This window comes from Balaenoptera acutorostrata, chromosome 20 (assembly GCF_949987535.1).
Source record: "Balaenoptera acutorostrata chromosome 20, mBalAcu1.1, whole genome shotgun sequence".
Lineage (NCBI taxonomy): Eukaryota > Metazoa > Chordata > Mammalia > Artiodactyla > Balaenopteridae > Balaenoptera > Balaenoptera acutorostrata.
In genome coordinates, this window is record NC_080083.1 from 42228267 (window position 1) to 42254512 (window position 26246).

Sequence of the window (26246 nt, forward strand, 5' to 3'; positions counted from 1 at the left end):
GCAGAGTGAGGCCACGCCCCCTCCTGCCCACCCACCCCAGCTCCGCGTCTGCGTAGTGAGACTTGCCAGGCCGCGGGGTAGCGACTCGGTGTGGGGGAGGGGAGGGGAGGGGCGGGCGATCCAGGTGTCTGGAGTCAGCCGCGCTTTACAGGTAGGTGAGCGGCTATGCCCGCTCTGCTAGATAGAGGGGCTGGATTCAAGCCAATTTTCTGCTTTTAAGTTTCTATTTTTAAATTAAATGTACCTAACAAAATTTACCATTTTAACCATTTCTAACTACAATTCTGTGGGATTAAGTACATACACATTCTGCAACTGTCACCACCATTCATCTCGAGAACTGTCACCTTCCCAAGCTGAAACTGTACCCCGTGAACAGTAACCCCGCCCCCATCGCCATTCTACTTTCTGTCTCTATGAATTTGACTAAGTAACTCATATAAGTGGAATCACACCGTTTTGTGCTTTTGTGTCTGTCTAATTTCATTTAGCATAATGTCATCAAGGTTAGTCCATGTTACAGAATTTTATTCCTTGTTAAGGCTGTATAATATTCTGTTGTATGCATATACCACATTTTTAAAAAACATCTTTATTGGAGTATAATTGCTTTACAATGGTGTGTTAGTTTCTGCTTTATAACAAAGTGAATCAGTTATACATATACATATGTTCCCATATCTCTTCCCTCTTGCATCTCCCTCCCTCCCACCCTCCCTATCCCACCCCTCTAGGTGGTCACAAAGCACAGAGCTGATCTCCCTGTGCTATGCAGTTGCTTCCCACTAGCTATCTATTTTACGTTTGGTAGTGTATATATGTCCATGCCACTCTCTCACTTTGTCACATCTTACCCTTCCCCCTCCACATATCCTCAAGTCCATTCTCTAGTAGGTCTGTGTCTTTATTCCCGTCTTGCCACTAGGTTCTTCATGACCTTTTTTTTTTTTTTCCCTTAGATTCCATATATATGTGTTAGCATACTGTATTTGTTTTTCTCTTTCTGACTTACTTCACTCTGTATGACAGACTCTAACTCCATCCACCTCACTACAAATAACTCAAATTCGTTTCTTTTTATGGCTGAGTAATATTCCATTGTATATATGTGCCACATCTTCTTTATCCATTCATTCGATGATGGACACTTAGGTTGCTTCCATGTCCTGGCTACTGTAAATAGAGCTGCAATGAACATTTTGGTACATGACTCTTTTTGAATTATGGTTTTCTCAGGGTATATGCCCAGTAGTGGGATTACTGGGTCGTATGGTAGTTCTATTTTTAGTTTTTTAAGGAACCTCCATACTGTTCTCCATAGTGGCTGTATCAATTTACATTCCCACTAACGGTGCAAGAGTGTTCCCTTTTCTCCACACCCTCTCCAGCATTTATTGTTTCTAGATTTTTTGATGATGGCCATTCTGACCAGTGTGAGATGATATCTCACTGTAGTTTTGATTTGTATTTCTCTAATGATTAATGATGTTGAGCATTCTTTCATGTGCTTGTTGGCAATCTGTATATCTTCTTTGGAGAAATGTCTGTTTAGGTCTTCTGCCCATTTTTGGATTGGGTTGTTTGTTTTTTTGTTATTGAGCTGCATGAGCTGCTTGTAAATTTTGGAGATTAATCCTTTGTCAGTTGCTTCATTTGCAAATATTTTCTCCCATTCTGAGGGTTGTCTTTTGGTCTTGTTTATGGTTTCCTTTGCTGTGCAAAAGCTTTTAAGTTTCATTAGGTCCCATTTGTTTATTTTTGTTTTTATTTCCATTTCTCTAGGAGCTGGATCAAAAAGGATCTTGCTGTGATTTATGTCATAGAGTGTTCTGCCTATGTTTTCCTCTAAGAGTTTGATAGTGTCTGGCCTTACATTTAGGTCTTTAATCCATTTTGAGTTTATTTTTGTGTATGGTGTTAGGGAGTGTTCTAATTTCATACTTTTACATGTAACTGTCCAGTTTTCCCAGCACCACTTATTGAAGAGACTGTCTTTTCTCCACTGTATATGCTTGCCTCCTTTATCAAAGATAAGGTGACCATATGTGCGTGGGTTTATCTCTGGGCTTTCTATCCTGTTCCATTGATCTATGTTTCTGTTTTTGTGCCAGTACCATACTGTCTTGATTACTGTTGCTTTGTAGTATAGTCTGAAGTCAGGGAGCCTGATTCCTCCAGCTCCATATCCATCCATCCATGGACATTGGAGTTGCTTCCACCTATTGGCTATTGTGAATAATGCTGCTATGAACATGGGTGTACAAATATCTGTTTGACTGCCTACTTTCAATTCTTCTGGGTATATGCCCAGAAGCGGAATTGCTGGATCATAGGATAATTCTGTGTTTACTTTTTTTGAGGAATTGCCATACCATTTTCCACAGTGGCTGCACCATTTTACATTCCCACCAGCAATGCACAAGAGTTCCAAATTCTCCACATCCTTGCCAACACTTGTTACTTTAAAAAGTAGACATCTTAATGAATGTGAAGTGGTATCTCATTGTGGTTTCTATTTTATTTTAAATTAAATTTTTAAACATACAAGCATGATTTTGTATTTTTACTATATATTTTTTTGTTTTGAAATTTTACATAAATGGTATCAGAGTGTGATATCCTTTTGTAACCTGGTTTTTTTCACCCTACATTAGATTTTGTGATTTAGCCATGTTGACACATGTAGATTTATTTCATTCCTTTTAACTGCTTCAAAGTATTTCATTGGATGAATAAAACCAGTCTATTCTATTTCCACACAGGGCCAGTTAGACTGTTTCCACTATTCTCTCTTACATCAAGTGAGCACAGGACTCGTCCACTTGTGAATGTGAAGGAAAATATCTCTACCAAGAGCTTGTGCAGCTTCAACTTTACAAGGTTTGGCATATTTTTTCCTAGATGGTTGTACCAATTTACACTTTTACTAGCAACATAATTCTCATTTCTCTATACTCAGTTCCACACGGGTTATCAGATCTTAATTTTTGTGAATCCCACAGATGCTCAATGGGATCTCATGGTTGTAACTTCCAGTTATGATCACAAGTAAAGTTGATTCAATTTTCTTTTGTAACTGACCTTCTGGAATTGCCTGTTCATTTCCTTTGCCCATTATTTTTTCTTTCTATTGAGCTGTTTCTCTTAGACATTTTAAGATATTCTACGAATTTTTTCTTGGTTGTATGGGTTGCAAATATTATGGGGTCTATGGCTTGTCTTTACATTTTGCGTGTGATGTCTTTTGCCTTAGAGACGATTTTCATTTTAATGTAGACAAAGTTATCCATCTCTTCATTTATATTTTGCACGTTTTAGACCTTGTTAAAGGAGCTGTCCCTTCTCCCACTATTATAAAGCTGTTCTTCTGTGTTTTCTTCCCAAAGCCCCATAGTAGTTTTGTTTTTTCCCTGTAGGCCTTTAGTGCATCTGGAACTTATTTGGAGGCCTGCTGTAAGATAGGGATCTACTTTATCTTTTCCATATGGATGGCCAATTGTCTCTGAACCAATTATGGCAGCGTCGGTGCAGTCCGCCCTCACCCCCACCCCAAACTTCCAAGCACCCGCTCCAACCTGGGCCGGTTTCTGGCCGCTCTTCCGCTCAGTTGGGCTGTCGGTCTGTCCCCGTCCGGCGAGCTTTCTCTGGGAGCCGTTGCAGAGGCGCTGGTGAAAGCACCACGGCCAAGAGTCATGCTCAGACGAGGTGTTTTTTTGGTTTTGTTGTTGTTGTTGTTTTCTCTGTCTCTCTTTTTTCAAAAGAGAACTCGGCCGCCTTCCAGCTCCGGCCGCCAAGAACCTTCAGGGCTTCTTTAGAAGGTTCTGGCTCGCCCCACGCCTGCCCCCTCCTGGGCTCAGTTTTCCTCCCCTCACCCCTCACCCCACCGGGCCTCCCCGCCCGCTCCCTCCAGCTCCCGCCGGGCTGTCGGAAGAGCTCGAGCGACCTCCAGGAGTATCGGCAGCCCAGCCTTTTCAGGGAGGATCTGGCTGCTCCCTTTGACGTTTGAGGGTGGGGTCGGAGCTCCTCCTTCAGCCCCGAAGCTCCCCTCCCCCGACAGATCCGCTCCTTGGGGCTGCCTGTCTTCAGAGACTTAGCCAGGCCCCTCTCCGAGTCTGCCCAGGTGAAGTGGAAGGCTTCGGAGGTGGGAGTGAACTTGCCAGCCCTCCCCTCCTTGTGACTCTGGAACAGCTGTTTGCTTCCTTTAAAATAATAAGCTGAAAGCAGTTTATGAACACTTGTGAAACGCGAGACTTTAATTTCAGCCTTTTCTTGATTAATAACAGTGCCTTGCTCCTCCTTCTACTCTCCCAGAAGTGGGAAAGCTTCCTTCAAATCTTAGTTTATAGGCAAACAGGTTAGAACGTGTGAATTTCTCTGAGTTGGAGAAGTTGCAGTGTAAGTTTTCTCTAAGAAGCCATCTCTGACAAGCTAGAGGCTCCTCCAAGTCTGTAGAAATGGGTTGGAAACTGAGATGCTTGTGTACATTAGCAGAACTGAACATAAATCCTCTCAGTTATTAGCAGGCTGTGCTTTCCATTTCTGCTGAGAACTGACCTGTCTATCTGGGTTAAGTGAGGTGACGCATGAGCACTTAGCACAGTGCCTGACATAGTCAACGCTCAACAAATATTAGCTGCTGTTATTATCACGAGATGCAATTGGAACTGAGGTATAGCTTGGCGGCTGCTGCTACAGATGAAGATCTTATTCAGAGTAAAACCAAAATGAGTGATTGCTTTAAATACATTTGAAAAAAATTAAAACCTAATTACTTTGTGATGATCCTACAGATTCAGTTTCAGATCTGACTTCTGTTGAGGTTGAACAGAAGGCCCAGGTTCATGGTCCTTCTCATATGGTCTCAAGTTCATTACCCATGGCTTGATTATTGAGTGCTGAGTTTAATTTGCTTGGCTCCATATTCTCTGATCCAGGTTATGATAATGTAATGGGATGTGGCATTCCTTTGTCTGAGGCCTTGGTTTGTGTCTGATAATAAATGTAGCATTTGTCAACTAACAAGTTTGTGTATGTCCTAAGCATTTATTGAACATTCCAGGTTGAATAAGACATAATTTTGACTTTTTTTTTTTGCCTCACCTTGCGGCATGAGGGATCTTAGTTCTACAACCAGGGATTGAACCTGGGCCCTCGGCAGTGAAAGCACGGGGTCCTAACCACTGGACCGCCAGGGAATTCCCAATAAGACATTATTTTGGATGTACCTTCGTCTCTGGCCTTTCCTGGATGCCTGGCCCGCAGTATGCCAGGAGCATGGGTATCTTGGGAAGTAAGCAGGCAGAGGTGTGAGGTTTGGAAATGAGGGTGTGTCTCAGGGACTGGGAGATTTCGGGTCTTGAGACTGGAATCCTAGGACCCCAGGGACTTTAACTTTCAAAACGAAGCCAAGGAAAAAAATTAAACAATGAAGGCAGAGAGCTGAAGCTCTTTATGTGAAAGGAGTTATGCTAAATTCATATTTGGTTATGAAATAGAACAAAACTGGCTATTTTGTTCTGTCTTGTTTTCTCAAGGAATAGGAAAAAGAAAATAAGACTGAAGGTAATCCTATTTGCCAATTATTTGCTCATTCTTTTATTATGCACCTATACTACGCAGGGCACACTAATACAAGCTGGGGAAATAGAGGTAACAGACCCAAGCGCTCATGAACTTGTGGAGGAGATAAACTCACAGCAAGGTTGGTATGTAGATAGTGCAGAGTTGGGGGCTTAACTTGGGGGTTGAGGCAGGGAGAGGCCAGAGAACTGGCAAAGACTTTTTGGAAGAGGTGGTACCTGGCCTATCTTGAATGTCTGGTAGGAATTAGGCAGGTGGAGAAAGTGGGGGTGGGGGAGTGGGGGGATGGATACAAATCAATAAGAAGAAAACAAACACTCAGAAAAAAATTGATAAAAGGAATAAATGGTTCATGATAAGTAAAAAATATACAAAAAGATGCTCAGTCTCACTACTAATCAGAAAAACACACATTTAGGGACTTCCCTGGTGGTGCAGTGGTTAAGAATCCTCCCTGGTCCGGGGAGGGTCTGGGAAGATCCCACATGCCGCAGAGCAACTAAGCCCATGTGCCACAACTACTGAGCCTGTGCTCTAGAGCCCGCAAGCTACAACTACTGAGCCCACGCACTGCAACTACTGAAGCCCACGCGCCTAGAGCCTGTGCTCTGCAACAAGAGAAGCCACCGTAATGAGAAGCCCGTGCACCGCAACGAAGAGTAGCCCCTGCTTGCTGCAACTAGAGAAAGCCTGTGCACAGCAACGAAGACCCAACACAGCCAAAAAATAAATAAATAAATTTATTTAAAAAAAAAAGAAAAACACACATTTAAGGCAAAAAATTATATGAGCAAAAATTTTAAAAATTGACAATATCTAGTGTTGATGAAGATTCTGAGAAATGGGTGCTTTTTTTTTTTAAAGGTTTTTTTGGGTTTTTTTGGTAAACATTTTTTTTAATTTATTTATTTTTATTTATTTTTGGGTGTGTTGGGTCTTCGTTTCTGTGCGAGGGCTTTCTCTAGTTGCAGCGAGTGGGGGCCACTCTTCATCGCGGTGCGCGGGCCTCGCACTGTCGTGGCCTCTCTTGTTGCGGAGCACAGGCTCCAGACGCGCAGGCTCAGTAGTTGTGGCTCACGGGCCTAGTTGCTCCGCGGCATGTGGAATCTTCCCAGACCAGGGCACGAACCCGTGTCCCCTGCATTGGCAGGCAGATTCTCAACCACTGCGCCACCAGGGAAGCCTGAAATGGGTGCTTTTATACACTATTTCTATACACTATTAGTGGTAGTATAAATGGATACATTCTGGAGGTAAACTGGCAGAATTATCGATATGTCCATCAATAGAGGTATAGTTAAATAAACTACTCTTATAAGGAATATAAAGGAGCCATTTGTAAGAAAGATAAGGTAGGGACTTCCCTGGTGGTCCAGTGGGTAAGACTCCACACTTCCAATGCAGGGGGCCTGGGTTCGATCCCTGGTCGGGGAACTAGATCACACATGCATACCACAACTAAGAAGCCCACATGCCACAACTAAGAAGCCCGCATGCCGCAACTAAAGATCTCACACACCCGCCACAACCAAGATCCCTCGTGTGCAACTAAGACCCGGGGCAGCCAAAATAAACAAATATTAAAAAAAAAAGAAAGAAAGATAAAGTAGAGCTATCATTGGTGTGGAAAAGTGGCCAACCATGGTAGCTGACAAAAACAAGTTACAGAACAATATGCACGGTCTCTCATTCCTTATGACAAATCAGAAACAAAAGTATTTTTTGAGTGCATGTGGAAGGAAAAAAAAGGTGTGTGTGTGTATGCGTGTGTTGAGGGAGTTTATGGTGTGGAAGAAACAGCATGTGTACAGTCCAGATGTGGGAGATGGCATGTTGAGTTTAGGGGGAATGAGGGAAATTTCATGTAGTGAACTGGAGAAGTCAGCAGGCACCAGACCTGGATGTGCCTTGAGGACTAGGAAGCCACTGAAGGATCCTGAACAGGGCTGGGACAGACTCAGATTTGCCTTTTAGAAAGATGCTTCTGGTATCAGCGAGACAGGCATGGAATGGAGCAAGAGGCAAGGTTACCAGCCAGGCCTGAAATGAGGAGGGCCCTGCCCAAGGGACGGAGTTTAGAGATACTGAGTGGAGAGAATCTACAGCAGTTCAAGATGACTGAACATGTCATGGGGGTAAGGGAGAGGGAAGAGTCTGAGTGGACAGACTTCAATCTTGGGATGTTGGGTGAAGGTAGGGCCATGTACTGAGACACAGGGAATTCAGGAGTGTGTTTGCACAGGTTGAGTTCGAGAGGCCTGAAGAATATACAGATGGAAGTCAGGGGCCAGTACGCAACAGGGAATACACAGGCCTAGAGCTAAGGAGCAATGTCTAGGTGGAGAGTCGGCTGTACCCAAGTGGCAGTTAAAGCCATAGGCCTGAATAGGGTCACTCAGGGAGACTGCATGGTGTGGGATGGTCCTAGCTTGGAAGAGGACTGGAATAGAACCTGATAGAATACAACACCTAAGGGGTAGGAAGACTGTATTGCAAAGAAAAATGAAGGAGCAAGCAAAAAAGGCAGAAGAAAAACTAGTGCATATCAGTGAGGTTTGATTGCCTACCCTCTTCATTCCTGACAGAGCCCTGATTTTGTTCTGCATTCCACCTTTCCTCCAAGCAGCAGTAAATCCTGATTAATCCAAGCCAACTATGGTTATCACAATTTCCTTGCCAGCGACTGATTTAGGAAGGGACATGTGATGCAGTTCAGGTCAGTGAGATGTAAGGAAAGACTTCTGGGGTCTTCTGGGGAATGTCTCCTCACTGGATAAAAATAGATAGGGAGAGGGAATTCCCTGGTGGTCCAGTGGTTAGCTTTCGGCGCTTTCACTGCTGAGGCCCAAGTTGAATCCCTGGTCGGGGAACTAAGATCCTGCAAGGTGTGAGGCGTGACTAAAAAGAAAAGAAAGGAAGAGACACACTCTCTTCTTCCATTGCATGTTGGGGGGCTTCCCTGGTGGTGCAGTGGTTAAGAATCCACCTGCCAATGCAGGGAACACGGGTTCGAGCCCTGGTCCGGGAAGATCCCACATGCCACGGAGCAACTAAGCCCGTGCTCCACAACTACTGAGCCTGCACTCTAGAGCCTGTGAGCCACAACTGGTGAGCCCTCGTGCTACAACTACTGAAGCCTGTACACCTAGAGCCCGTGCTCCGCAAGAGAAGCCCCCGCTTGCTGCAACTAGAGAAAGCCCGGGTGCAGCAATGAAGACACAACGCAGCCAAAAATAAATAAATTTAAAAAAAAAAGGAACACAGGTTTGAGCCCTGCTCCAGGAAAATCCCACATGCTGCGGAGCAACTAAAGCCCGTGCACCACAACTACTGAGCCTGCGCTTTAGAGCCCGCGAGCCACAACTACTGAAGCCCACGTGCCACAACTACTGAAGCCCACGCACCTAGAGCCCATGCTGCCAACAAGAGAAGCCACCGCAATGAGAAGCCCACGCACCGCGACGAAGAGTAGCCCCCGCTCAACTAGAGAAAGCCCGCGTGTGCAGCAATGAAGACCTGATGCAGCCAAAAATAAGCAAATAAAATAAATAAATTTATTTTAAAAATTGCATGTTGGCACCTGGAACTGCAACAGTCATCTTTTAACTGTGCAGAGAGCATCTTGAGGATAAGCCGTCGTGCTGAGGGTGGTAGAGCAGAAAGATGGAAGGCACCTGGGTCCCTGATGATGCTGTTGAGCCATCAAATTAATCAGCCCTGGAGCTGCCTCATATCTGGACCTCTTAAAATGTGGGATATTTCCTTATAGTTTAAATCTTTTTTTTAAATTATTTTTTTTACTTGCAGCTGGAGGCATGGCCATAGAGAAGGATACTGCAGAAGCCTAGGAAGGAGAAATTTCCAAGGAGGAAATGGTTTGACATCTGAGGCTGCAGGGAGATGGAGTAATATGGAGATAGAAAAGAGTCCTTCTAGTGTGGGGGGACACTGGTGACTTTGGTGAGGATAGTGACCCTGGGTTACAAGAATAAAAGCTAGATTGCAAAAGGTTACTTACCCTTATACATAGTTGGCACTAATGAATCCTAAAATTAAGACATGAATGAAAGATAAGGAGGTGGGCAGGGAGTATAGACTTTAAAACAGGGGCTTTAATCTGGGGCTCACAGATCCCCTCCAAGGGGTCTATGAATAGAATTCAAGGGAATCCATGAACTTGGATGAGAAGAAAATTACATTTTGATTTTTCACTCACCTCTAATTAAAATTTAGCCTTCCCTTCCATTATAACTGTAGGCATCACACTTCACTAGTATTAGCAGTGACTGTGACTTTGTCACCTGTAAAAATCACAGCTATTTTTAGATCACATGACAGTTGAGGCAGATGTTGCAAAATATTGTTTATAATCATCACTGCTTGTGAATATGGGAGTTATTAGACTCACTTCAAGATCTTATGTATTTATTTTCTTTTTAAAAAATATTTATTTATTTATTTGGCTGCGTCGAGTCTCAGTTGCAGCATGTGGGATCTTCGTCGCTGTGTGCCGGATCTTTTAGTTGTGGCATGCAGGATCTTTAGTTGCGGCATGCTAACTCTTAGTTGCGGCATGTGGGATCTAGTTCCCTGACCAGGGATCGAACCTGGGCCCCCTGCATTGGGAGCTCGGAGTCTTAGCCACTGGACCACCAGGTAAGTCCCAGTATCTCATTATTTAATGCATTCATGGATGACACAAAGATAAAATGAAAGAAGCACATGTATTACTGTGTCACAAATTTTAATCTATTTTAACAACTGTATTTCAATATAATTGGTTTCCATGGTAATTCTATGTATATTGTTGTATGCATTCAGAAACATTATCTACCAGACTGCCAGAAGCACCCGTGGTGTGAAAAAGTTTAAGAATTCCAGCTTTAAAGGGGAAAAGAGAGAAAGGGAGACTTTTACAGAGGAGGTGGGAATGTAGCGTCTGGGGAACACTGCTTTTTAGAACATGGGAGAAGCTTGCAAAAGCCTCTGTATTTCAACATCATGTTGAAATACTGAAGGGACAGAGACGATTTTAAGAACCAAGTCCCTGAGGAGACTGGAGCTATTGGGATGCAGGGCTCAGGTGGAGGGATTAACTACAGGAAGGAAACTTTTCCCACAATGAAAGGGAGGAAAGGATGAGTGTGGATAAAAATAAGTGTTTTAGTGGGGTGGGAGTGGGGGGCAGGAAGTTGAGGGGGATTCTGCCTGATGGCTTCTATTTTCACTGTCAAGTAGGAGTGAAGTTATCTGCTTCGAGTGAGAGTGAGAGGGGAGGTGACAAAGGTAGGGAGCAGAAGAGAGGGCTGACAAGGAAAAGTAGAAGGACCCCCAGCCCAGTGGCTGGAGAGGGCTGGGGCAGTTAGGGACCATCAGGATGTCAAGGCAATAGTCCGCCGGGGGGTACGCTGCCTCGGGCAGTGTTCAGCTGCCCAAATGTGGGTGTCAGAGGCAGATCAGTGAGAGCTAGGGCTGGGTTTTACCAGGAGGATGAGGTAAAGATCTGGGGAATAAAGGAGGGATGGATCAGATTATCCAGACTGCCTGGACCAGAATGTAAAGCTAGGAAGGGGCTGATTGCTTGGGAGAGTGAAATCAACATTAGAAAGAAGAATGGGACAAAGGGAATGAGAAGGTGGAGGTACAGGAAGCGGTGGTGCAAGAGTGAGCCAGTCAAGTTTGAAGTTAAGGAATAGTTTGTGGGATGGCAAGTGCTGAGGTCTGTCCATAGTGTGGGTGACAAGTAGAGAAGTGGTAAAGGGCATTGGAGGTGAGGAGGTCAGGGAACAACCAGTACAGTCAGGACCATCCATATGATGGTGAGGCTTGGAGTGGAGAGGAAAGTCTGGAGAATGTGGAAGAATGATTTGGAAGTAGGTAGGTCTTTGGAACAAGCAGTAGAAGAGTGTGGTGGTGGATAACAGGTGCCTCAAAGGAGGAGGAGGGGTGCTTCCCTGGTAGCACAGTGGTTAAGAATCCGCCTGCCAATGCAGGGGACACGGGTTCAAGCCCTGGTCTGCAAAGATCCCACATGCCACGGAGCAACTAAGTCCACGTGCCACAACTACTGAGACTGTGCTCTAGAGCCCGTGAGCCACAACTACTGAGCCCACGCACCGCTGTGTTCATAGCAGCACTATTTACAATAGCCAAGACATGGAAGCAACCTAAATGTCCGACAGATGAATGGATAAAGAAGATGTGGTATACATACACAATGGATTATTACTCAGCCATAAAAAAGAATGAAATAATGCCATTTGCAGCAACATGGATGGACCTAGAGACTAGCATACTAAGTGAAGTAAGTCAGAAAGAGAAAGACAATTACCATATGATTTCACTTATATGTGGAATCTAAAATATGGCACAAATGAACCTATCTACAAAATAGAAAGAGACTCACAGACACAGAGATCAGACTTGCGGTTGCCAAGGGGGAAGGAGGGAGAGGGATGGACTGGGAGTTTGGGGTTGGTAGATGCAAACTATTAACGTTTAGAATGGATAAGGTCCTACTGTATAGCACAGGGAACTATATTCAATATCTTACAATAAACTATGATAGAAAAGAATCTGAAAAACAATATACCTGTATATCTATATATATCTGAATCCCTTTGCTATACACCAGAAACTAACACAACATTGTAAATAAACTATACTTTAAAAAAAAAGTAATGTCTAAAATAGCAATAAGGAGATGAAAAATGCCTACCTACCATGAGGTGGAAAGTGGGGACCCATGCTCCTGCTGTGTAGCCAGGGCTTCAAACAAATAAACAAACGAACAAACAAAACAAAAAACCAAAAAAACACTAGCCTTTATCGAAGAGGCCAGGAAGAATCACATGATTTTGGACCAGACACCATATAGTACAATGGTTTCCAACCCCAGAAGATAGTCCCCTACCATGCTCCACCCCAACTGGAGGCATCAGCAGCAAAACAGCAGAGGCCTATTTGGTTTTATCACAAAGGTGGGGGTGGGCAATACTGAGTACCTAGAGTATAGTACCTAGAGATCAGAGATACTAAATGTCCTGCAGTGTACAGGACAGAACCACACTGCGGGTGAATTGTCCTGCCAAAATGCCAGTAGTGTATCTCATACACTTTACAAATGAGGAGACTGGGGATCAGAGAGCTGAGATGTGTACTTAGGTTTTGGAGCTTCTGTTTGTCTTGATGTTATATTAAGATCTGTGTCTGTGTCTTAGATCACTGTGGTAGACATTGTTGGTTGGCAAGTCCAATCCCCTCTGTCTAGTCACCTTCCAATGAGTGGTCTATGGTTGCCTCAGTTCTGGCCAGGGAGATGTAAGCAGAAGCCATGGAGCGAGACTCCTGGGAAAACATTTTCAGAGGGGCAAGTGCAGCCGGATGCCCCTTCCACCTTTGCTCTATTCCCTTCCTTCTGCTTGGAACTTGGTTCAGCAGCTGTCTTGTGTCCATGAGCACAAAAAGCCACACATTAGTGGTGGAAGAACACAAAGATAGAAAGGCCATGTGTCCTTGATGGCTTCCTAATAGGTACCTCAACCCCGGACTCCCCACCTCTGGATTTACCAAGTGAGAAAAACAAACTACTATTTATTTAAGCTACTCTTAATTGAATGCTCTTTTAATTGCAGCTGACTGCATTTCTACCTGATAGAGTCAGAGGGCCAGTTAGTAACAGAGCGGAGGTTAGACCCAGGTGTTCTCTCTCCCAATCTAATATTCTTTCCTTGAGAGCAGTGATTCTCAAAGTGTGGATCCCAGACAAGCAACATCAGCATTGCCTGGGAACTTGTTGGAAATGCAGGGAATTCCCTGGCAGTCCAGTGGTTAGGACTCGGTGCTTTCACTGCCCGGGTTCAATCCGTGTTCGGGGAACAAAGATCTCATAAGCCTTGCAACGCGGCCAAAAAAAAAAAAAAAAAAAGAATTTCATACCCCACCTCAGATCTGGGGGTGGGGCCAAACAATCTGGTTTAAGGAGCCCTCCCCATGATTCTCACGCACCTCAGTTTGAAAGCCATTGCTCTCTAGCTATGCTCCTCAGATATGGTTCTGGCCCAGCAGCATCAGCATCACTTAGAGACTTGTTAAAAAATGACAAGGTTGGGCTTCCCTGGTGGCGCAGTGGTTGAGAATCTGCCTGCCAATGCAGGGGACACGGGTTCAAGCCCTGGTCTGGGAAGATCCCATATGCCGCGGAGCAACTAGGCCACAACTACTGAGCCTGCACGTCTGGAGCCTGTGCTCCGCAACAAGAGAGGCCACGATAGTGAGAGGCCCGCGCACCACGATGAAGAGTGGCCCCCGCTTGCCGCAACTAGAGAAAGCCCTGGCACAGAAACGAAGACCCAACACAGCCAAAAATAAAATAAATAAATTAAAAAAAAAAACACAAGGTCCCACGCAAGATCTACTGGATCAGAATCTGCATTTTCAGGAGATCTCTGGGTTATTTGTATGTACATTGAACTTTAAGGAGCATTGCTCAACAGTATGCTCAACTGAGTCTTTTTATTTCTCTTACTGAAGCAAGAGTGCTGAAAACATGGATCACTGACCAGGCTGAAATAACACACTCAGGATTCAGTTATGCACATCACATAACAAAATCTAAACATTTTAAAATTAAAAAGATATAATCTATAATTAAACTTTCAGACTTTTGATTTTGGACATTTAAAAACATAAAAAGTAGCAAGGATCATATAATTGCACCCTATGTACTTCATACTTGATTTCAAGTGAAGAACTTATCCTAGGTATAAATTTGAGAAATTTCTTTTAGGAATCTCTTGGATGCTAAGGTAAATTTGTGTATGCCATCAGTGCCTCTGTAAAAGAAATCATGCACTATTTGAAGAATAAATGATTGGGGCTTCCCTGGTGACTCAGTGGTTAAGAATCTGCCTGCCAATGCAGGGGACACGGGTTTGAGCCCTGGTCCGGGAAGATCCCACATGCCGCGGAGCAACTAAGCCTATGCGCTGCAACTACTGAGCCTGAGCTCTAGAGCCCTTGAGCCACAACTACTGAGCCCTTGAGCCACAACTACTGAGCCCATGTGCCACAACTACTGAAGCACGTGCACCTACACCACGCGCACCTACAGCCCATGCTCCACAACAAGAGAAGCCACCGCAATGAGAAGCCTGCGCACTGCAACGAAGAGTAGCCCCCGCTCGCCGCAACTAAAGAGAAAGCCCCCTCGCAGCAACAAAGACCCAATGCAGCCAAAAATAAACAAATAAATAAATTTATAAAAAAAGAATAAATGATTGTGTTTTAATATCTTTATACCCACTAGAGAAAGGATAGGGGCAAATTTCATTTTTTTGATTTTATTATGTATTTTTTGCATCCTTTTTTTATACTCCTTATTGGAAATTATGTATTTCATGATGACAGTTTCAGGATTCTGTGTTTGTCCTTAGTTCATGTCCATGTTATCCCTGTAACTGTGGCTGGGGAGAATGTAATGGCTACATTCTCTTAGTTGGTAATAGCTACCGTTACAGCCATCAAATGGATGACCTTAGGCCCTCATTTCAGTCTGCCCTAAAACACATTTTGCTAGGAATGCCTGCTTTAAAATGTATTTAATTTTTTTAGTCTTGATATTCTTTAAATGTACTTTCCAGAAAAGTAGCTTTTAGAGAGATAGAAATGTTTGTCATTTTCATTATCTGTTATAACTTCTTTGTGTAGAACGGGGGTTCTGTCTATTCAAATTGTTGTCACTGTGCATTACGATGTTCATTTATTGGAGGCATAGTGACAGCATGCTAGAGCTGGATGGGACATACAGATCATTTATTAATTAAGCCTTCCCAACCTTTCCCCCACAGTGTTCACAGAGAAAATGACGACCACACCCTAAGGAAAGGGAAGGGTAGAGGCAGTTCTCCTCGGAAGGGGTTGCCTGGGGGCTCCTGTCACCCCTATAGCTCATTTACCATTATAACCATTTTTAAATGTACAATTCAGTGGCATTAAGTACATTCACACTGATGTGCAACCATCGAGACAGCTTCTTTTTTTCTTTTTTATTGAAGTATAGTTGATTTCTAATGTGTTAATTTCTGCTGTATAGCAAAGCGATTCAGTTATACATATATATACATTTTTTAATATTCTTTCCATTATGGTTTATCACAGGAATCTGAATATAGTTCCCTGTGCTATACAGTAGGACCTTGTTGTTTATCCATTCTATATACAATAGTTTGCATCTGCTAACGCCAAACTCCCAATCCATCCTTCCCTATCCCCCGAGATGGCTTGTTTTTTTGTTTTTTTGTTGTATAAATTTATTTATTTATTTATTTTTGGCTGCGCTGGGTCTTCATTGCTGCGTGCGGGCTTTCTCTAGTGGCGGCGAGTGGGGGCTACTCTTCGTTGTGGCCCGCGGGCTTCTCATTGCGGTGGCTTCTCTTTTTTGTGGAGCACGGGCTCTACACGCGCGGGCTTCAGTAGTTGTGGCGTACGGCCTTAGTTGCTCCGCGGCATGTGGGATCTTCCCGGATCAGGGTTCGAACCCACGTCCCCTGCATTGGCAGGCGGATTCTTAACGACTGCGCCACCAGGGAAGTCCGAGATAGCTTGTTAACGCATAAAAATTTTGATCACTAAATACTCAGTCTATTTCAACTTTTCATTTCATGAATGAGGAAACTGAGGCTTGTTTCTTTTTCAAAAAATATCTTTGCATGATCTACTAGTAATAATATTGTGCATGGTCTGTATTGTGAAAGTTGTATTTTTTTCTCCTTCTTACAGTAAAGATGATTTCTGTTTAAGTCATGATATATTTGTGTTGGTGCTCTTGTCAGAGTTCCTTTTTAAGATCCTATTTTCCCAGCCATGAAAAAATTTAATCAGATTTTTTTTTCTGATGAAATAAAAAAAAATATTTCCACTGTGGTAAGATGTAATATCTTCTGTTACTGCTTTAATATGTTATGTTTAATAATTTGATCTCCTCAAGTATCTGGGACTAAGTTATTATTTCTAGGGCTTCCACTGTTTTTATATGTATGTTGAAATTTGTAGTCCATTTTGACTCTACTGATGTTTATTATGCTATCAATGTCTCTCCAGCTATGCCGGGCTAGTATATTTGGCTAATTAAAACTATTGGGGAGATTATTAAAAATTAACTTTTGACATGGTTTTAGTTTCCTGCTCTCTATCATTTGGTTTGTTAAATCAGCCCAACAAATTTCTAAGAATAGTTATTTAACAGTCTCACTGAGAATTGGAAAATCCAGCCCTAGCACTTTTTATTAATGGTTTTTGTTTGTGTGTTTTGGAGCTCTTGTTTTCTTAGTCCTGGCCTGCCTGCCCCTCAGCCTCCTTACCTCTCCAGTTTAAGACTTTGGCGATTGAACCCCAGGGTCTGCTGGTCTCAGACAGTCCCTTTGTGCAGGCTCTCAGGGGGAATCTGCGTCTATTCTGAGGATTCCGAGTGAGAACTCTCAGAGTCCCTTCCCTTACTTACTTCAACCCCATCTGTAAATTTGTGATAGAAGCAAGTCATCGAGTGTGTCTTCTGGATGGATCAAGACCAAACAGTGCTCCCTGTTTGAATCACCCCGTGATCAAATAAGATGATAGTGCAAGGAACCCTGGAAAGCCTGTGTCCGCTTCCCTCTGCCATAGTTCCTCTGTGGCTCAGGAATGATACATGACTTAACGGTGTTTTTCTGTTAATCACATGTTGAAGCAAAGTCATTCTCAAATTGTTCTCACGTGTTGAATCAAAGTAGTTTTAATCTTATCTTCCCTAATCTGAGTTGACATCTGTTGTGTCATGGTTCTTCCTCTTTGGCATATCTTAAAAGCATTTTAGTGTACAGAAAAGAAGATTTTATATTTTGGTAGTCTTTGCTTTGTTAATGTAGAGATATCTTTTTTTTTTTTTTAAGAAAGTAATAAAACTGTATTTACAGAAGACATAAGACATGATTGTACATAGAAGATCCTAAGGACTATTCCTTCAAAAGCTACTGGAACTAATAAGGGAGTTTAGAAAGATTACAATACAAGGTCCATATACACAAGCCAATTGCATTTTTTAAAATAAAACATTTTAAATTATTTTTTTAATGTGGTAAAAGATACATCACATAAAATTTACTCTTTTAACCGTTTTTAAGTGTACGGTTCAGTGTAATTTTTTTTTTTTTGGCTGCGTTGGGTCTTCATTGCTGCGCGCGGGCTTTCTCTAGTTGCGGCAAGCGGGGGCTACTCTTCATTGTGGTGTGTGGGCTTCTCATTGCAGTGGCTTCTCTTGTTACGGAGCACGGGCTCTAGCCACACGGGTTCAGTAGTTGTGGCACACGGGCTCTAGAGCGCAGGCTCAGTAGTTGTGGTGCACGGGCTTAGTTGCCCCACGGCATGTGGGATCTTTCCGGACCAGGGCTCGAACCCGTGTCTCCTGCATTGGCAGGCGGATTCTTAACCACTGCGCCACCAGGGAAGCCCTCAGTGTAATTTTTAGTAAGTACAGGGAAGCAGTGTAATATTCAGTAAGTACATTCACATCGGTGTGCAACCATCAAGGTGTCTTCTTAACACATAAAATTTTTGATAAATATATATTTTTGATAAATATGTATCAAATATACATAGATATACTTTTATCAAAAAAATATATAACTGATGAAGAATTGAAAATGGGATGGGGAAGCCTTGTATTTTACCTGTATTCCTACTTCAAGATAGAACAAAATCTAAGCACTGAATTGTAGATATAACTGACTTACCAGTCATTTTGCATGTGGCAGTATCAGATTCCACACACTACCTTGGGAAGACAGGAAAAACTAATAAATATTTTAATGGGAGAGGACACACTTTATTCTATGTAAAATAATGACCTTACCAGGTTTAAATATTACAACATCAAAACATATTTATTGGGCTTCCCTGGTGGTGCAGTGGTTAAGAATCTGCCTGCCAATGCAGGGCACACGGGTTTGAGCCCTGGTCTGGGAAGATCCCACATGCCACGGAGCAACTAAGCCCATGTGCCACAACTACTGAAGCCCCTGCGCCACAATTACTGAAACCCGCATGCCCTAGAGCCCATGCTCTGCAACAAGAGAAGCCACCGCAATGAGAAGCCTGCGCACCACAACGAAGAGTAGTCCCCGCCTGCTGCAACTAGAGAAAGCCAGCGCACAGCAACAAAGACCCAATGCAGCCAGAAATAAATTAATTAATTAAAAAAAAATATTTATTGTAGAAAATATAGAAAAAACAGGTAAGCAGAAAAAGAAAATAAATTGGAAGGATTGATATTGACCTTTTAGGCATTCATAACTCTGTTCCTCTCAGTATTTGAGGATTTAAATTGTATTAACTAGTGCTTGTGAGTTAATTGTAAGCCACAATTAGCAGACTTTAGTTCAGTAGCATCTCAGGGTGAATGAGTTCCCAGCAATCACAGATCAATAGGTTTTATTTCTGGTTTTTATTTGAAAGAAAACCTTATGATAGATTCATTTTATGTGTGTCTGGGTTTGGTTTTTTCCCCCTCCTAAATGATGTGTTTGTTTCATCAACTGGTTAAGTGTATGTATGGCACAAGTATACCTAATGTGTTTTCTGACCTTTGAGTTGGAAGAGACTTGATTTTACCAAGTGTCATTTACACTCGTAGGTAATCATTAGAACTGGATAATGCAAAGGTCTGATAATGAGAATCTGGCTTCTATTCAATTTGAAAGAGGTATTGGTGCCAAATGGTAAACTGCCAATGGTAAATGCCTTATCTGCACTAGTGGAGAGTGGTTTGCACACATTTCCCTGAAGTGAAATATCCAAATGGCTGCTGGGCCCTTTTGGAATGCATCATGATCTTAGAATAACAGACTCTTTCATCTGGAAGTCCAACCCCCTTATTTTTACAGACCCCCCTGCCCCAGTCAGACACAGATGCTCCCCTCCCAGTTTTCCTCTAGTACCTTGTCTGGCTTCCATTATTGCCCTAGTGTGTTATTGCCCTAATTATGTGTTAATGTAAATAACTCATGCAGCCATGTGATGAGTTATTTACATTAACACATAAACAGTAGAGTGGGAAATTCTTCAGCCAGTCTATATCTTGCTCATCTTTGTTGTCATTAGCACTTAACACAGTGCCTGGAGCTTACTAGATTCTCAATAAATGTTTGTTGAGTGAATGAATGATGAAACAGAGGCCCAGGGATAGGAAGTGCCCTGCCCAAGATCAAAAATCTAGTTAGTAACAATGTTCTGAGATATAGGTATGATAACATTTTAAGTACATTGCACTGCTTGACAGCATGTCGGGAGAGGCCAGAATTGGACTGGATCTTGGAATAAAACTCTGGTGACACATTATTCACATGGATTTCTAATTCATGTGATGGTCCACAGCATCAAGAATTGACTCTGAGGTCCATCCTGAGAGATTTTTTTTGGTACCTTAAAGTTTTGTTTCTCTTGGCTGGACCTCAAGGATGAAATGCTCTACCAGTAGGAAAGATGGTATATGTGGGGAGGAGGAAGCTTTCCCACGATTGGGAAAGGCTAGAGTGGGAGAAGTCCCTAGTCTATGGAAGTGCAGGGAAATCTCTCCCCATCCCTGGGGTCCACAGACTCTAGATTATGTTCATGGTCAGTCTTTGTTAGAAATATGTAATCAGGGACTTCCCTGGTGGCACAGTGGTTAAGAATCTGCCTGCCAATGGAGAGGACATGGGTTCAAGCCCTGGTCTGGGCAGATACCACATTCTGCAGAGCAACTAAGCCCGTGTGCCACAACTACTGAAGCCCGTGCACCTAGAGCCCATGCTTCGCAACAAGAGAAGCCACCACAATGAGAACCTCGTGCACAGCAACGAAGAGTAGCCTCTGCTCGCCGCAACTAGAGAAAGCCCGCGCCCAGCAACGAAGACCCAACGCAGCCAAAAATAAATAAATTAATTAATTTAAAAAAATTATTTATAAAAAAAAGATATGTAATCATTTTGGGCATTGGTTGGGGAAGGTTGGTGGCAACCCTCTGTGTGTGTGATGACCACTTAGTTTTGTGCCAAGATCAAGGCTGTTTTGTTTTGTTTTAAGGCAGAGAGGGTTGGAGTAGGATGTCAGCATGAGAATACCAGCTCAGTGATGGCTCTGGCCTCTGAGGAGGTCACAGTGACCCAGGAAATGTAATCTGGACAGTGGCTGGGTGACAGTCATGACTGAGCTCAGCAGAGTCGTCCCTGAAGATGTGCTCCAGGAGAAGTGCTGCAAGGAGGCCTCCAGATGCTGACACTGGCTGTTCTCCTGAGTGACAGCTGGAATGTGTGTGTGTGTGTGTGTGAGAGAGAGAGAGAGAGAGATGAAGGTAGAAGAAGGAAATATAGAAAAGGTGTGGCCTGGCAGACCTAGAGGAAGTCCTTTTCATCCGCTATTTCAAGGTGACAAGGTAGCACCAGAGTCACCTGGCTTGCCTGGATGGCCATAGGGGAAAGGTGTGTAAGGTCTGGGCTAGCCCCATAGGTGGGAGTGTGTTGGTGTGGGCAAGGGCAGGGGCCTGTGTCTGCCAGCCTCAACGAGGAGTTGCTGCCTCGGTTGGTCATTATGAGCCTGCTGCCTGAGCTCGGTAGACAGCTGAGCACAGCACCTGGCTGGACCTCAAGGATGAGATCGACAAACTTTTGTCCCCAAATCCTCTGAAGGCTTTTATGCATATGGAGAGCAAGTAGGTTAAGCTGTTGCTCTTTTTTATTTTTTTTTGGCCGAGCTGCGTGGCTTGTGAGATCTTAGTTCCCTGACCAGGGATTGAACCCAGGCCCAGCAGTGAGAGCGCTGAGTCCCAACCACTGGACCGCCAGGGAATTCCCCAGCGCTCTCGCTCTTCTGACTGCCTGTCTCTTTAGAAGGGTCATCATTTCTTGCCATCAGGAATTGTTAGCATTGGGCTGGAGTCCAAAGGATGGGCTTTAGGAGTCAAGAACCCCTTAACATTATTTTCAAATTCATATGTTTACTTTTTTCTGGGGAAAGGTTCATAACAGATTCTCAAAGTGATCCATGCACCAGCAAAGGTTAAGAACTCTTGGTGTAGGGGAAGCAGAAGGAGTGCTTGCATTTATAGGGGGCCTTGCTGTTCACATGGCAAGGATATAAGTGAATGGAGTATGGCAGGGTAGGAGAATCAGTTTAGTGGCTCAGGGCCTACGGATTAACAGCTGCTGCATCTCCTGATAACAGAACTTACCTGAAGGCATGCACTCACATGTGGGTTAGGGGCAGTGGTCAGAAACTTACTGAATGAGCAAGGGACAACTGCAGTGTATACAGAGAAATAAATAGTGTAAGGCCCAGGGACCATAGCTGGTTGGAAGAGAAGAGTCACTATGGGGAGATCCCTGAACACAACTGGACACCAGAGCAGAGTATCACAGTGCTCTCAGGAGTCCATTTACAATCCACGAGAGAGTGAGGTCACAAGGATTTACAGGGGCCACACTAGACTTCAGTTAAGGTTGTCCCCGGGCTTTGGGTGGGGGGCCCTCTTAAGCTGTATCGTCTGTAGTTACGTCCTAGAAGCAGAGGTAGTAGTCTGACCTTCATTAGCTCCTTGACATAAACCCTAGTATGCTCATCGCTACTTGATCCTTTTCATGAACCTCAGGTGACTTGGTGTGTTTTTCACACCATCTCTGTGGCCAGTGCCCTGTGTGATTCCTTTCTGCCCTTGGGGTCCTCCCCGCTGATAGGATACTCAGAATAGTACCATTTCCAGAACTGGAATCTAAGTGGGCAAGAGAAAAGTTTTGGGGAGCGGTTCTCTCTAGGTTCTGGAATCCTAAGGAAGAATGGGACATGGTGGGAGTAGGGCCTCTCAGGGAGGACTGTAGGTTGGGGAAAGGAAAATGGATCTTTTTCAAGTCTCTGGGCAAGGTTTGGGGCTGTTTGGCCCAGTGTTTTTCTCATTGGCCCGACCAGCTGTAGTTGGGTGTCGATGAGGCTTGCTCTCACCCCTCACCTCCTCCTTTCTGTCATCTCTTGGCTGCGGCTGTGCTCCTTGAGAAAGGCAAGCCACTGCAAAGTTGTTTCAAAGGAACACATCCAGTTGGCAACTTTGTTTTACCCTGTGGGTGACCTTCCCGCTGTGCCAGTTCTGACGCCCCCTTTCCCAACTGACTTTGCAGGGAGGGCCTTGGAACTGCCATACCGTCCACTGATTTTCTGTTTTGGTGCAGCCGTCTACAGATCTAGTTCATGATTCATGACTATTATTTGATCTTGTAGGAAGTAAAATACTCCTAGTCACTAGTTTGTTTCCATTCAGGCGCTAATGGCACATTGTATAATGTATCCATTGGGAAGATTTCCAAAGGATCAAATATCAGAAATTCAGCTACAACAAGCCACTTGGTTCCTGATACCATAAAGCTATTCAGTGTAAGAATCTGGGGATATCTTTTCTTATGTCATGCATAAAAGGAATTGAAAAAAATTTGTCTCTGTAAGTTGCAGAAATGACGTCTCTTGCCCCCTTTTCCCTCCTTTTTGAAAATGGTCTGCGATTAAAGTCACAATGTTCTTGATCTGAAGGCCAACGTGGTGAACACACGAATTTATCCTGGGGTACACTATTATGTGATTATGTGGCAAGTCTTTTAATGTCTCCTTGTTAAAGGAAAGACAGTAGAAGCTATGGCCTTGACACTGTTCTTTCACTTATTTAACAGATGTTTGTTGAACGGTTACAATGTGCTAGGCCTGAGGTAGATATCAGGGCTACAGAGATAAAAGACCCTCTCCCAGCCCACAAGAAATGCATAGGCCAGCGGGGGAGACAGAGAAGTGAATCATTAATTGAAATGTAGTGGAGTAATTGCCAGGAGAGTAGTGAACAGGGGGCTGGTATCCCAGAGGAGAGATACTACCTCTTTCAGTGGAAAATCAGTAGTCCCTCACTGTTTAACAGGAAAAAAAAGAAAAAAAATTTTCCATGTAGATAAGTAGATTTTCCAGATAACCAGGCTTATCTCTTTAGGTCCCAGAACTTAAAACATTAAAAAATATATATATTTTTTGATGGGAGTATATGTAAAATGTACTCTTCTCTTTCTTCTTAAATGGAATATACTGAATGAAATTCAATCTTCTCTCGTTGACTCGAGGCACTGCATGAATGCTAGGCTTTGAGTTTGGCTGTGCTGCCCAAAGACTCTTAGGTTCTCCCCTAAGCCAAATGGCCCTTCCTTATGGCTTTTGGTAATATTTCTGTTTCTTCTCTCCTTATCAGGATGATTGTGCTGGTCCTGACTGCTTTTTACTTGACAGTCCCTAGTAGCTCTCTCCTTTCTCCTTTCAAATTTGTGTTGGTCTAGGAATTCATGCATCTAAACAGGTCAGACTTTTTTTTTTTTCCTAAAGGATTAAAAAAATTTTTTAATCTATTTATGGCTGCACTGGGTCTTTGTTGCTGTGCGTGGGCTTTCTCTAGTTGCAGCGAGCGGGGGCTACTCTTCGTTGTGGTATGCGGGCTTCTCATTACGGTGGCTTCTCTTGTTGCGGAGCCCGGGCTCTAGGCGTGCGGGCTTCAGTAGTTGAAGCACACAGGCTCAGCAGTTGTGGCTCATGGGCTCTAGAGTGCAGGCTCAGTAGTCGTGGCGCATGGACTTAGTTGCTCCAAGGCATGTGGGATCTTCCCGGAGCAGGGTTCGAACCTGTGTCCCCTGCATTGGCAGGCAGATTCTTAACCACTGTGCCACCAGGGAAGCCCTAAACTGGTCAGACTTTTGTTTAAAGTAAGAGTAAGTAGACTATGGGTCAACACTTGACAGTACAGGGACTTCCCTGCTGGCCCAGTGGTTAAGAATCTGCCTTCCAATGTAGGGATGTGGGTTTGATCCCTGGTTGGGGAACTAAGATCCCACATGCCGTGGGGCAACTAAGCCCACCCCCGTGAACTTGGCTATCCAGAGTGCCTTTCTTTAGTTTTCTTTCTGCCTCGTATTTACATTCACTTGAGGGACATTTCTTTTCTTCTTTTCTTTTTTTTTTTTTTTCTGCACTGCTCAGCATGTGGGACCCTAGTTCCCCAACCAGGGCTCGAACCCGTGTCCCCTGCATTGGCAGGCGGATTCTTAACCACTGCGCCACCAAGGAAGTCCCAACATATCCATTTTTATATTTCCTGTATTTGTAGAAATTAGTTCTGAGGCAAAAGTTGATTTAATGTATAACTCTTAGGAATTAGAGTTTTCACAAATACTTGTTTTTAAACAATAAATCTTTTTTTAAAATTTATTTTTATTTTTTTTGCCGCTCTGCAAGGCTTGTAGGATTTTAGATCCCCTACCAGGGATTGAACCCGGGTCCTCGGCAGTGAGAGCACAGAGTCCTAACCACTGGACTGCCAGGGAATTCCAACAAGTCTTTTTTAAAATAAAGAGCTAAATTATGGGGACTTCCCTGGCGGTCTGGTGGTTAAGACTCCGTGCTTCTACTGCAGGGGCTCGGGTGACCGATCCCTGGTTTGGGAACTAAGATCCCACGTGCCTTGGCGTGGCCAAAATAACAAAAAAACAAAAAAACAAAAAAAACCTAAATTATGTTTGGTGAATGTTAAGAAAAGAGAATTTCTTATCTATATTACTTTCTACTATGGAAATAGATATAGGAATGTAACATCTAGTTGATTATGTAACTGTATTATTCAACTCACTTAATAAGGCACTAGTTCTTAAGTTAGCCATGGGGAAATTGGCCTTTTCTATTATCTTGATTGAATCATGGTTATATGACGATTAGAAATTGCCTTATAATTGCCTTCTTCAACCTTAACCCTGGACCCAAAGCAATATTTTATTTTGCCCATATTTACATTCTTATAAAGGGGCAAGCCTTCATATCTATGGTAGATTGTTGCATTTGGTGGCCCCTAATGAACCTGACTTCCAGTATTCCTGCCTTTGTGTAGCTCCCTCCCTAATCAACTTCGGGCTTGACCAAGAGACTCATGAATCACACAAGCACGGGAGGGTACGCGCTTGTGCACTGGGGCTTGCCCTCTTGGAACACTGTCCTGGACCAGTGTCTAGTCTACTGGAGGTTGGGAGGTCACAAGAAGAACTGAGACTCCCTGCCCAGCACCAACTGCCAGACTTGTGAATGAGGCCAACTTGGAATAAATTTCCAGCTGTTCCAACCATCTGTAGTAGCCCAAGTGAGCCAGAAAAAGAACTTTGCAATCAACTAACAGAATCAAGAGAAACAATAAATCAATATTTTTTGCCTCTACGTTTTGCGATGAATTTTTATGCAATCAGTAAATAACTGAAACAATGTCCTTTTACTGTGTTCAAGTTTAACCTTATAAAGGCGGGCTAAGATAGAATTATGAACAACGCTTAGATGTTTTACTTTGTAAATTGCTCTGTGGGAGATAGAAAAAATTTTACACCTGGAAAGGAAGGGCTTATTTTGATCTATTGGTAAAGTAAACTTCAATACAAGTTAAAATCTACCAGAATTTTTTCCAATTTGAAAATTGTTGGATCATGCTATTATAAATACTATGGTATATGTTATAAATTTCTTCAAGATATTATCCTCATAAAAGTAATGGATTCTCACTGAAGAAAAATGGAAAAGACTGGAAATTGTAAAAATAAAAAGTAAAATAA

The 26246-nt window shown here is 43.3% G+C and overlaps 1 long non-coding RNA gene across 1 annotated transcript; it reads left to right on the forward strand.

Moving 5' to 3' along the window:
• Positions 1 to 94: 94 nt before the first annotated feature.
• Positions 95 to 26246, forward strand: LOC130706014 (uncharacterized). Its single transcript, XR_009006428.1, has 3 exons — positions 95 to 151; positions 2763 to 2880; positions 25541 to 26246. It is a non-coding gene; the product is annotated as an uncharacterized LOC130706014 (long non-coding RNA).